Source organism: Agrilus planipennis, unplaced genomic scaffold (assembly GCF_000699045.2).
Source record: "Agrilus planipennis isolate EAB-ADULT unplaced genomic scaffold, Apla_2.0 scaffold93, whole genome shotgun sequence".
Classification (NCBI taxonomy): Eukaryota; Metazoa; Arthropoda; class Insecta; order Coleoptera; family Buprestidae; genus Agrilus; species Agrilus planipennis.
The window spans coordinates 933,521-947,984 of NW_020438867.1; the positions used below are offsets into that span (position 1 = coordinate 933,521).

Below are 14,464 nucleotides of genomic sequence, written 5' to 3' on the forward strand. Positions count from 1 at the left end.
TTCAAAGCGCGGCTGCTTTCGATGTGAAGTGTAGAGGACTAACTATAACAACTGAACCTGATTTTTGACTGTTAAATAAACATAATAGTTCATATAACACCAACGATAAAACCTTAAAGTTTAATTTAGTGAAAACAAATGTTTTAAAAAATTTATATATATTTCAGCATGGAACATTTAAATACGAGAGGTCAAGAGGATTAAGAAATAATAATTCCAAATACGCGTAATTTACCAAAACGGAATTTGAATGATGAGATATACAGTAGAGCCTCGATAAGATAAAGACTAAAGGAAACGTAAAATAGATTGAGTTATTGAGGTTTTTACTTACCAAGGGTTTAAGTTTAAGCTTTAAAATTATGGATTTCCAGTGACTTAGCAGACTCTTCAGCTTTTTCCTTTAGTACAGGACCACTACGCTAATGTTTTTGCATATTTCTTCCCTGTCTAAACCATGTAAACTAACATTTTTCTAAATTAGGAAATTCAGCAATTCTTCGTCTTTTACATAGTAGACTTTCTTCCCATTCAAACCACTTTTCACTGCTTACTGAGGTGCGATGCCCAAATTCTTCGTTTAAGTTATAGAGGGTTTTTATTTTAAGTAATAGAGGTTTTGGACTCCAAGGGGAAGGAAACACAAAACTTTATGAATTTATAGAGGTTATTACGTTATCGAGGTTTAAGTTATTAAGGTTCTACTGTAACTAAAAGACAATCGGAATAAGAACTTTTACAGGATGCCTTTATGATCCACAGTAGAGTTCGGCCGGGAGCCCGATTTGGAACCAGTTAAGTATGTGGAAATGGTTTCTTATTGAGTATGCTGAATTGCACAACATGTATTTTTAATTGCAGAACTGCTCAATTCTCTTTTTAGCAGTAAATCACTGAAAATAATCGCTCACGTTCATATAACAGTTTTACTAATTTATTTTAGCAAACTGCTTTATAACATCGTAAAATACAGGCAAATTCACTTACTAGAAATGTATTAAGAAATACTCAACATGACATTGATCTTTGTAACATCTAATTCTTATTTTCGTATCTCTAAAGTAGAAAAAAACCGACCACTTTCAGAGATTTCTTTGAGTTCTTTTATATGAGGTTTTCAAAGGGAACCAGTCTGATAACAGTGGAGTGAATCGATTCAATAGCGATGTTTTTGTGTTCTACAAAATCCCGTTGCAGGAAATGGTTTTCTTGTAAAAAGAGAAACTACACTAACTACGTAGTTGCTGGTTAAAAAGTTTGTTCTCAATCCTGGCGGAAAACTTCAGAAGCAGACAACATTTTGTTCTCCGCAGTTCTTCAGAAGGATTAACTCTAAATAAGGATAGATCTGTTGAGCAGTTGTATCTTAATGTTCCGATATATATTACAAATTATTTTAACAAAAACGCAACACGTCAACTACCAATTCATGCTGTTTATAGCGTAACTGGGATAGACATACATCATGCATGGGCGTCACGTACCTGATCAAAATAAGATAAAGCAAAAAAATCATTTTTAATGTTTTTATCATTAAATGGTTTTCTAATATTTCCAGATCAAATGGCAAGCTCAAAAATATATTTCTTAATTTTTGCATGTGTCTATAGAGACAGCAAAAAGTAACTATTGTAGTTGATAGTACATTAAAAGGACGGAGTTTCTTAAAGTTTACTGATATTCAAAAGCAGAAAAATTACAGAATTAATTTTAGTTTTTATGTTTAGTAGGTACAATAAGGAGTGGTTGATTTTCGATATTTTAGAAGTCACGTAACTCATAATGAAAAAGATAAGAAGAAAAAAGAAGAAAAAAGATATTTGTTTGGAGCTCTGTATGGGTGTGAAACGTGAAGTGTGGCCGCTCCGGAAAAGGAAAAGTCAAAAGCGTTTGAGTTGTAGTGTATTGGGAGGATGTTATGGCAATTAATAACAAATAGGCGAGGTAGGTTGACTCAGACATGAAGAGATAGTTAGAGATATATTAGAACCAGAAACAGAAACAGAATCGCATGGTGAGTAACGCAATGTGGTTAAGGAACAATAATATTTATAAGCAATTTGTGGTCGTGAATTGGCAACGCATAAAGAAATTGACATAAGTAACTAACTACATCGATAAAAAATGTAAACAGTGACGGTTGTGGAACTGTCTATCTGAAAATATCACCTGCTGTCCTAAACTAACCGAATGATGAAATTCTTTCGAATAAAGCGTAACATCCTTCAAACTTTATTAGATAGCTGAAGGTATTCATATGAATATCTCTACATTTGGTTCTCATCTCCCCACTTTTGTTTAGACCAAATGATCAGTTTACTAACGATAAGACAGTTACAGGAACATTCGAGACTTTTTGATAAAATATGTTGAATACAGAAATTACACTTCTTGTTTTAATTTAATCTAATTTAAATAAAATATTGTGTGCTATATCCTTACGTCTCTGTGTATAGAACAGAGAAGAAAATCCGTTTCTATTAGAAAAGAACCTAATTAAAGTGTATGATGGAGACACTCCACTCTGTGGTAAAAGAGACATATTAGGAGGCACAAGGAATTTTCTACTTTTTCAGCGCAAATCGAGCCGAGTGCGCCCCTATTTACGACAGAGACGCTACACGGCGCGACGCGGCACGGAAATAATACGGCATAGTGTGGCGCGGCGTTTCATAGTAGCTGTTTCTCGTATGCTACTTTGTACAATGGAAGGTCGTCTATTATTATGGACATAAAAGCCGAAGTTACAGTTCTTACGATTAGTATTCTTTCAGGTTGCACCTTTTAAAGCGTCACCGTTTACGATGCCAAGCGTTAAATCACTTAATAAAAAGTTGCTCCAACTTACTCCAACTTTTACAGTGGCGGCGAAAGATATCTAACAAATGCTTGGTTATGTTTAGTTCAAGAATTCAAACCAGAGCAGAATCAAAAAGTTTACAAAGTAGGGATTTGGAGTTTTAAAAATTTGTTTCCTAAGACTTATCAAAAGTAGGTAAATTTCACCTACAATTATATGTAAAGTAATTTTTTAATTGTTTCGTGCCTTCATAGACATAAAAAAATGAAAGTTTTGAATTATTGTTGCTGAAACTCTAATTTTACAATATTTATTAGATTTGGATTAAAGTTTCTCAGTTTCTCAAGAGAGTATTACTTAATATCACAATAATTTCACAGTTTTGTAAATTTAAATAATATGATCATTTATTTCCGCGTTAGGAGGTGAAATTCGTATATTAATTGTGTTATAATAAAATAAAAAAATATAACAAAATTTGACAACTTTTTCTTTTCATATTTTACACCAAATAAGGTTGATTTTATACAGCACAATGCGAAAACAAATTGAATGATTACAAATTTTATCTAGACTGAACCTATTTTAATGTACTTGACGACGCTGCTGAGTGTCAAGTACTCCCGTAGTTTCCAGTTTTCCTAACGGTGAATGTATTTATTTCCACGAATAACTGAAGGAATGAAGTGAACGCGTTTTCTAACTATATAGCACGGGGCATTTGGGCCTAATAAGGTCATAAAACATTAGGTACACTCAATTTATTGGACATCTGTTACCTACATTGGTTAAGAGCAAAAGAAAAGTACTTGGAAGAGGAAGAATGGTTCACCACTATTTCGCTTCGACTGACAGTTTACGGAACTTTTACAATGAAACAATGAAGGGTTTGGTTTTAATGAAAGACAGATGTGATTTGGCGGCGGTACGGCTGCTTTTTAAAAATAATGACTTTGCCTTATACGCCGAATCACGTCAAGTTACGCTGCATACTATGCACAGAGTATAGACTTATAGATAATCACAATGGCACAGTCAACCGAGTATCTCGTCTTTTAAAAAATTATTCTTGGCGCCATAATTCTTAGCCGATCTGACCTGCTATCCTAGAATGCATACATCTTAGCATATTCTTAGAACTACGATATCTTTTTTACAATATAGAAGCGAGCGTCATTAATTTAAAACAGATCGCGATTGGAAAAGAAAATTGCTTCCAATTAACTTAAATTATGAAATGAGTGTTTTAAAACAGAAACTACTTTAAGATGAAACATGAAGGAAATGCAGGTAAACGACTTTATATTAATTTGAATAGAAAGATAGTTTCGTCAATATTATTATAAAATAATAAAACGTGTGAGTCTTCCATTTTTCACTCAGCTTTTCTTTTCTATTTCCTTATTTCCATCATCATCATAAGGTCGTCAGTTCTAAGACTGGTTGGACACGCACCTCCAAGCCAATCTTCACATTTCCCTAAAACTAGAACCCACATCCTTAACTATAACAGTAATATAATCTAAGGCTATCTCTATTCCTCTTAACTCCTGTTTTTCCCTCTAATAAGGTGTCCTACCAACCTATCTTGCCTATTTCTTTTTGACTTCCCTAGAGTGCTCTGTTCAGCTATTCTTTCTAATACCTCTTCATTTCTAACCATCTCTATCCACTGTATCCTCATCATTCGCCAGTAACACCAAATTTCGAACGTTTCTAACCTTTTCTTTTCCGCCGCGCCCACTATCCATGTTTTGCACCCTTACAGCACCGCGCCCCAAACATACACATTTGACAATCTTTTTCGAATTTCTAAATTAACCGTTCGCGAGCATAGATGTGACTTCTTTTTATTGAAGGCAACTCGACCTTACGCTATCCTATGCTTTATATCCCTACTATTCCTTACGTCCTGCCTTATCTGACTTCCTAGATACCTAAAATCAGCCACTTCTAATTTTTCGTCTCCTATCTTTATATTCGCTCTTTCCCTACTTTTTCTTCCCTTGCATACCAGTATTTTTGCTTTACTATTATTTATTTTCATCAGTACTGTTTTGTCACTACCGCTTCCGGTATATTTAAAGCTATCACTAACTCCTCCTTGCTAGACGCTAATTCTGCAAATATAAGCATACTAATCTTTTGCCCCTGTATATCTATCTATCGACATATAGATTAAAAAGTAGCGGTGACAATGTTCATCCCTCTCTGACTACCTTCCTAATATTTATTTCTTTACGTTGCAACTCCAACTCTATAACTGTCTGTTGCTCTTTATACAAACTATTTCCATATCGACGTAAAAATAAAATAAGGGTAGGTGTGTGTTTAATAATGCAGGATCGTGCTGCTACTGGCATCTAACTGAACCAAGTCGAAGTTTTTCATGACATCACTAATGTATTCTGTCTATGAATATTATACTCCGAACAGTTAACTACACAATCGGGCAGGACTACGACGACCGACGAGGACGACCAGGACGACGATTACAGAAAGACGTAGTCGAGTGTTGTAATAAAAGCCGTACCATTGACACTCACCAGTGACCTTTAATTCAATTTCAAACTTGACCTACATTAGCCACTTGATTAATTCAGTTTTATTAAACGTGAAATTAAAAACAACGGACGTTTAACTGATATGACTTTTTAATGAACGAATCTGATATCGACGTATAAAGTGCAGATAAGAGCGTATTAAACGAAAGGTCCTGAATGTGGTAACAATGAAATTGCCGTAATTTATCACCAGCCTTCTTGATTACAAATGAAGCTTGTTCTGCTTTAATCCGAAATCAATTTAATTAAATACGATATTAAAAAGATAAAGAATGCAACTACAATCGAAATATTAGATACTCATTTAGGTTCAACTCGTAAATTTAAAAAATGTACCTAAGGAACGATTAAGTCTAATTAAATTCCATTTACCGATAGAAAACATTCATTTAGTTAATTATAATGTGAAATAATAAAATAATCACCACTATACTCAAAATAATGTTACAATCAGTGGCGGATTATCCATAAGGCAAAGTAGGCATATGCCTAGGGGCACAAGGTTAAAAAGGGGCGCGCGCGGAAGTTTTTAAACCTAAAAAAAAAAAAAATAAGGAAGTACCTAATAAAAAAAAATTGTTGCTNTTTGAAGTAGTGTGGCATTCATTTTTTAACAAGTAATACTAAAAATTAAAGTCTTCCAAGCATTAAACCTCTAAAAGCTGAGATACGCGAATATATATATAAATCATTAAATAAACTACTTTTTCAAAATTCCTGCATAAAACATATTTTTTCCAACTTTGTAAAATTTTTCTTACCAATAGCAAAGAACTTAGTTATTATTTGTGCATTTAAATAAATTTTATTTATTTTAAGAAAAAAAAGTAGTTTTTATTCTGTTGCTTTCAGTAAGAAAACTGGCCTAACTTCTAACAGTCGGACAGACTTAAAAATCATAGGAAACGTTCAAGAATTCGGTCATTTCTCATGTTTTTCCTGTACAAACCAAGTTTGGGTTATCATAAGGTATTATGAATCGCCAATGCTCAAGAAATAAACATACGAACACACCTACGAATACTACATTCGACTAGAAATAAATACATTAATACAAAAATGTATATACCTAATACTTTATATTATTATATTTGCATTTTCTATAGTCTGCTTTGTTTTTGCCAATTGACTTCCTCTCTTGGAATCCTTTTTGAAACCAGACATTTACTATATCTAAGTATGACAATGTCTATCATTTGTTACCGAAGGCGGCCATTTTGATTTCCATTGTTATCCCATTGTTACTGTAGTCGGCCATCATTAAATTCAATTGTTGTCACATTGTTGCCGGAGTCGGCCATTAAAAAATTTTGATTGGTTATCGTTGACGGCCATTATGGTTTTTCGAATGATTGAATGAAAATACGAGGATAGAAAAAATAACCTTTTGATATCAATAATTTAATTAATAAAAGACGAAAATGCTTTAATGTTTTAAAGTTTATTTATTGAGTGTAGCTACGATTCAGAAACTAACTGCAGTAGTAATAATTCTAATTAAATTTGGGAAAATTTGATGCAATCATGGAAAATAGAAGATAATGTTCTTAGAATTCAAAAAATCTTGATGGAGTTAGTTTGTTCAACATTTTCAGGTTGAACCCTACTGAAAAATAAAATCTGCAGCCCCGGTTTCCAGCAGGTACTTCAAGAAAATATTCATAACTGTTTGATGTTTCCAAGTTTGGTTTGACCCGGCGCCTTCACCAAAACTGTAGTAACCTTTTTTATTATGTGATACACTTAAGTTAGGATTAAATTGTCTGTATATAGAAAAAAAGTACAAATGTCTACATTATAGAAAAATTAAGAAAACAAAAGTCATTTCTACCCAGCTCTGAGTTATTGTACATATTATTGTAAAGCCCAAAAGATTACTTTTTACACTAATTTATGATAATCTGCAGTTCATTTTCTAATCCAAAACTCATACTTTTCCCATATCTGCAAATACTGAAAAATTCTCACAAACACGTCTGAAAGCATTTCTTCGCTTTTTTGACTTTCTGAGTTTTTTTATAGTTTAAAGATACCGTTTCATTTTTTTACTTCAATGAATAGATACTACGACGTATTAATTAATAGAAAATTTACATAAACAAATTGATTAACATTCAAGTAATTTCTTATAATAAAAGTCTAATGTAATAATAGCAGTTATACAAAAACTATGATCATTATACATCAGTAATAATTACTTCTTAAGGAAAATGAAGTAGGTATCTACTATATTTAGTGAAAAATTAAAATTAGAAAAAACAAAATACTTAACAAATAGTTGTGTAGAATTCAAATGCACTATGAAAATGCAAATGCAGATGCTGGGATAGGTCATCGTTTCATATTCATAGGGATGTGGTTATCAGCATAAATTTTACGTTACTTGCATTTCGTTAATTGAATTTCTTCTCCACAAAGAACAATCTTATGGTAAATACCTTGTCGTACACCACGCACGTACGTAGGCAATTTCTAAAGAGAAAATGTCATGCAATTTATACAAAGAAAGTGTCATGCAAAAGACTACTCAGTTCCTTTGTCATATTTATAATGAGATTTAATTTCTTGATGAAACCAATATTTAACTAGCATTTTATTTGTTTTAATTCCCTTATAGCTGCCCGTTATATTTTTCTAATTAATTTTTGTTTAAATTGTATATAGTAGGGATATACTCGCCTTCGATAAAAAGATGTCACTTCTATGCTCGCAAACAGTTAATTTAGAAACTAAAAAAGATTGTTAAAGGTGTATGTTTGGAGCGCGGTGCTATACGGGTGCGAAACATGGACGGTGACCGCGGCGGAAAAGAAAAGGTTAGAAGCGTTCGAAATGTGGTGTTAAGGCAAATGATGAGGATACCGTGGATAGAGAAGGTTAGAAATTAAGAGGTATTAGAAAGAATAGGCGAACAGAGGAGTCTCTAGAAGTGAATAGGAAACAGGCGAGAGGTTGGTAGGACACCTTCTCAGGCAACAAGGTCTAGTCAGAGACATATTAGAGGCAGAAACAGAAGTTAGTAGAGGTAGACCTAGATTAGTTTTCTGTTCGCAAATAGTTAAGGATGTGGTATGTTCTAGTTTTGGGGAAATGCAAAGATTAGCTCGGGATAGGAAGGAGTGGAGATGCGTGTCCAACCAGTCTTAGGACTGACGACCTTATAATGATGAAATTTTATATATCATGCGGGTTCTCATTTAAAAGGTTCTGCTATGAAGAATACAGAGTTATCTATTGATCATTCAATAACATTATCTATTAAAAGGTATTTTTAAAATGCTCATTACACCTTTTACCTAATATGTTCGAAGCTACTGGACCGTACATTGCCTTAATGCCTGTTCTATCGTAACCTACGGTCAACTCTGACATAAAAAACATCAAGTAAAATTAGTATTAGTCCAACAAATTAAACAAACTATACGCATTGTCACAATTTTTATACGTTCATGGGGTAGGACTCCACAACGTGCGAGTCACACTTGTCCGATTTTCACTTATTTCCAGTCACCAAGTTGTCAAGTACAACAGAGTTAATTAAGCTAGACGTCTGTATACTATGAACAAACTAAACTTTCAGTTATTGAGACGAATGTCCACTAGTTTCAAAAATTGATGTTTCTCCGTTGCTGTTGTGCGACTGATTTAAATCTTCGATGTTTTCAGTATTTGCCAATTGTATTAGCTGTAGAGATGTTGCGTTCTACAACTAATCCGGTGGGTATAAGAGAATTAGCCTTCTACAAAACTAAGGGAAAAAGCCACTTAGTCTGCTAAAAGTAATTCTCAGGGACAAACAAAAGTTTTGCGTTTATTTTGTTTTTATAATGTGAATAGCTGTTTTTTTTTTTGAAGTGAAACTTCTTTACGCACGGTAGGGTAAGTTCGTTTCATGCGAGTTGTTATGTAACTACATCATGCAACGGATGTCCCCCTTCTACTCGGCCACGTAGTCGAGTTCGTAGTGGGGATCGCTTGAGCCGTGAGCGTTTTTCAATGCAACGTTCGTTACAGGCAACTCCGGCATGTATAGTGTAAAATTTAAATTCATAGTGTACAAATAATACCATTNCTCGGCCACGTAGTCGAGTTCGTAGTGGGGATCGCTTGAGCCGTGACCGCGCTTCAATGCAACGTTAGTTACAGACAACTCCGGCATGTATAGTGTAAAATTTAAATTCATAGTGTACAAATAATACCATTAAACCAATTCCTTAACCCCTATCCCGGTATGTTTGTGTGTTTGAAGAAGTTTCACTTCAATAGCGTGTTGTATAATTACACGAATTTTTTTTAAGATCACATTGTCGAGATTCCATTGCATATAGAAGTAGATAACAGAAATATTAGAATACTTTGATAATTTAACTAACTTGGCGCGTTCAAATCCTAGCGAATTTGTAACGTAGCTTTCACAGTAATCCTGGAAATCGACAGTTAACATATACTACGGTACAGGTAAAAGTCCGTCTGATAACTTTTTGATCGCACTGTGTACAGAGAACTTCTTCAATCGTAAAGACTCACAATCAGTGCCCAAGTGACTAAACAATATAACTATACGTATGTATACTCGTATGTAAGCAGGAATAACATTGGTGCAATTTGCATGTATGAACGGACCCGATGAGACTTTAATGAAGTGCGACATGCAATTACGAGCAAGTAAACATACACACAAGGTTGAATGAGATTATAATGACTATTGTTGACGCTTACCTTACTCTCACAGACTTTGTGGCAGACGTACTTGCACACTGAAACAAAACAATTAGCGTTAAGTCATCTTCTGCAACAATACAATACAATTATAGTAACCAACAATAACAATAAGAAATTGTAATTCAATTTACGTTAATTTCATTCCAATCACATAAAAAGAAACAACATTAAAAGACTGCCGGCATAATAATTATTTATTGTAATGAATGATATTCAGCAAAGTAATTGCATTTGAAGTTTTCATTGGATGAATACCCTAGACAAAAATTTTCAGTTTCTCTCCAGTCTCTCATAGTCTTTCAGCGTCCCTGAGAGCGTCTCCCACAGTCTTTCACCGTCTCTCAGTTATTGCCTAGGTGTTTTTATGGATCTCTCACAGCCTCTGTATGAGAGACTCGAACGATAAAATTGTTAATTCAGAGATTCGAGTCTTTCATAGAGAGACTGAATGAATAAAACTGAAAAATTGAAAGACTCAAATTTCTCGTAGAAAAACTGGGGTCTCTGAAATATGTTGAACTTAGACAATTTTAACCATGTCTATCGAGACACCATTTATTGAGAGATTCGAGTCTCTCGTTTAGAGACCGGATACGAAATGAGGATCTCTCTATGAGCGACTCGAGACTCTCGTTCAGAGACGTTAAACAGTTTTTTTGACAGTCTCCGCGACACCAGAGAGACTCGATGAGAGACGGAGACTCGAGCCTCGCTTTCAGAGACCCTGAGAGACTGAACATTTTTATCTCGGGTAATTTTCTCGAAATAATTGGGAAATACTACCTTAATTACGTAAAATTTAAAATGTTCTTTAACTAAAACTCGATTTTGTCATAAATTATATTATCAGACTACGTCGAAGACAAAAGGGATGGATAACGTTTTCAATACCAAGAACTGTATTCTTCTTGAAAATATTGTATAAATTTAACAACATAAATGAGGAATTTAGAACAGTTATAGTCATGTTATAATACTAGAAATGTAGTCGTTTAGTTAATCCTTAAACTGGAAGGTATCTATTTTATTGTTTATAGTACACAGAATTTCACAAGGAATTTCAGTTGTAATACTAACAAATGATCACAAAAACTGTTACTTGCTCTTTTACCTCAATATTGTTTTAAAATTCACAAGCATAATAAAATTAAATTCATCTAAATCTAGTAAAAATACAATGACAACATTTATTATTAGACCCAAAAAGTATTCTTTAAAAGAATAACAATACATTCAAATTAACAATATAATTTAACAAAGTTATGTGCCTAAATGTACAGAAACCTTTCAAAGTTGAAGCCTTTTCTACTGTTATTGGTTGTATGCGTATATAAATAAGAAATCGATTGCGTTTCGCATATCACTCAAGGTTCCGAAGCTTTTCGGATTCCCTTGTATTACCTCTCAAAAACGTTTTATCGTATTGCCTATTGCCAGTGAAATTTCTGGGTCAACGCTACAAATGATTTGCAACTCCTCTGGGTTCAAACATGATGCCGTTGCTTGATATAGGACGCTATTTCGAGATTATCAAAACGTCTTCGTGATTTTGAATTCAGTCTGACGCCGTTACACATATAAATTGCATAATTTCCAGGGATGTTTTAATCTTATTCCTTTAATATTACTCTATTTTTAATAAAAATGCGGAATAATTAAATAAAATTGCCCTAAATGCGATTTATTAAACATTAAAGTTCTTGCATGATGACATATTGAATGTGGTAATCGCCTCCACCATTTTTAACCAAAAAGTTGAGGTAACTAAAAGTAACTGAAGACTTCACTTATGTTCATTAACAATTAAACAATGTTTTTTAACTAAATTTTTACTTTAACATTTATATACTTATTCGTAATATTTCACTAAAATTTTCACATAATTTTTTTTCCCGCTACATTTCCTCTTTGAACTCGCAGTTTTTCCTTTGATGGAAAATATACCTGTCCATTAATGTTTTGATTAATATTGACGTTACTTCATAACAAATATTTCACATTTATTTGAATGCTATAGATATTGGCATTAAAAAGCGTTTTTTATTATTTTATTTTTGAAAGTGCAGGTAGACCGTATTCGTCCTGAAAATTGTTTATGAAGATTATTACCAGATTCTTATGCAAATCCAAGAAATCCTTCAAAAGCAGTGACTTTATTACAAGTTAAAGGTTTTGGTTTGAATTAGTGATCATCAGTGAAATAGAAATCTTTTTCACTATCTATACATTTTATTATTTCATCATCATCATAAGGTCGTCAGTGCTATGACTGGTTGGACACGTACCTCCACTCTTTCGTATCTTGAGCTAAACTTCGCATTTCCCTAAAACTAGAACAGCCCACATCTTTAACTATTTGCGAGCAGTAATCTAATCTAGGTCTACCTCTACCCCTCCTAACTCTTGTTTCTGTCTCTAATATGTCTCTGACTAGACCTTCATGCCTAAGAAGATGTCCTACCAACTTATCTCGCCTATTTTTTATTGACTTCCATAAAGTCCTCTGTTCTCCTATTCTTTCCAATACCTCTTCATTTCTAACCTTCTCTATCTGCGGTATCCTCATCATTCGCCTATAATAACACCACATTTCGAACGCTTCTAACCTTTTCTTTTCCGCCGCGCCCACTGTCCATGTTTTGCACCCGTACAATGCCGTGCTCCAAACATACACCTTGAACAACCTTTTTCGAATTTCTAAATTAGCCGTTCGCGAGCATCGAAGTGACTTCTTTTTATTCAAGGCGACACGACCCTGCGCTATCCTCTGCTTTATATCCTTATTACTCCTTCCATCTTGACTTATCTGACTTCGTAGGTATCTAAAATCAGCCATTTCTTCTAATTTTTCGTCTCATATCTTCATATTCGCTCTTTCCTTATTTTTTCTTCCCTTGCAAACCAGTATTTTAGTTTTACCTTTACATATAGTACTGATCTGTCAGTGGCGCTTCCATTTTATTTAAAGCTATCTCTAGGTACTCCTTGCTAGATGCTAATACTGCTATATCAATTTTATTATTTATTGCAATATTTTTTTATAGTTAGTTGTCGGTAGTGGCTTATTATATAATGAAATTATTTAATTACAAACCAAAAATTAATACGACTTTAATACAGAGTAAATGTGTAAGAAAATCTGCCAATCCCTCATCACACTTTTGCTTGGGTCTCCACTTTAATTCGTACAGACACAAACTAAAAAAAAACAAAAACGATAACAATATGCTTTTGTCATTCTTTCACAGCTGAATGAATAGTCATTAATGCGGGAGATGATTTTACATCGATGCCCATGAGTTGAAAGAAATAGGCACGTTCGTGCGAAGATATAAAGATATAAAAAAAAATAATAGTCGAGGAATTTGAGTACAACAACAATCGAAGGAGTGTTCTTGAATTAGCCGGGCATCATTATAGAAGGAGGGACATTTTCGTATTCCATTTACCACGTACAATTATGCTGCCGTTGTAATGTAAACGAATGATTAATAATTTATGCTGTTTAACCGTAATCCCGACTCGCTCACTCATGTTCAGATCATATATGTATATGCATGTGTACTACATGTACCTACGTGTGTAGATGTACACACAATTATGCGCGTACGTCGAACACGTACATACAAATGTACCTACATGAAATAACATATGTAAGTATACGAAGAACCAGGAAACGGTGTGTAACTGAAATCGCAAACCCTGCTTTGAAAGCACCTTTGACGTTATAAGAGAATAAATTAAATTCTGATACGTAAGTAAAGAAATTGTTTTTTTTTTTTTTTTTGATATACAAGACGACAAGGAAAATTAAATTTACATTGTATCTTCTATGTGAAACCTTAGCTCGTAAAAATTCGGCTCTAAAGTTTCATACAAATTCAGCAAGATATTGACGATAGGAATTTTAAATAAATTTACGTCAAGTATCAAATTATTCTAAAAGCAAATGTAGTTAATTTTCATCGTTCGTTCCGCGGGATAAAGACGAAGAAGGGTTAACAAACGACGCCTTTAAATATATATATTAGGAGAAGATTAGAAGAAGTCACAAATTCATTTAATTTTAATCCGCTACTTTCACGTCGTCTTCGTCTGGAATCGAATACTTTTGGATTTAGACACCAATGCAACAACATTGTCGAATTAATGTATACATGTATATTAATATCATATGAAATACTTTAAGAAACTTTTAATAGTTGTTAATATTTAATATTAACGTTAAAATTCATTTAATTTTTATTCACTCTCTGACAATTGAGCTACGAGAGGATAAAAACTAAATGAATTTTCAGTTTAATAATAAATATTAACCACTAATAAAAGTTTTTTAAAGTCTTTCATATGGAATTAAATTAAAATTTTTAGTATATCT

The 14,464-nt window shown here is 33.3% G+C and overlaps 1 protein-coding gene across 1 annotated transcript in view; it reads right to left on the reverse strand.

The window, feature by feature from the left end:
- The window catches only part of LOC108742460 (tensin), a 122,489-nt gene that overhangs the window by 105,104 nt on the left and 2,921 nt on the right, over positions 1 to 14,464 (reverse strand). Inside the window, exon 2 of the mRNA XM_018477683.1 lies at positions 10,084 to 10,121. The gene's annotated coding sequence lies outside the window, so the exon portion shown is untranslated. The remainder of the gene's footprint in view (positions 1 to 10,083; positions 10,122 to 14,464) is intronic.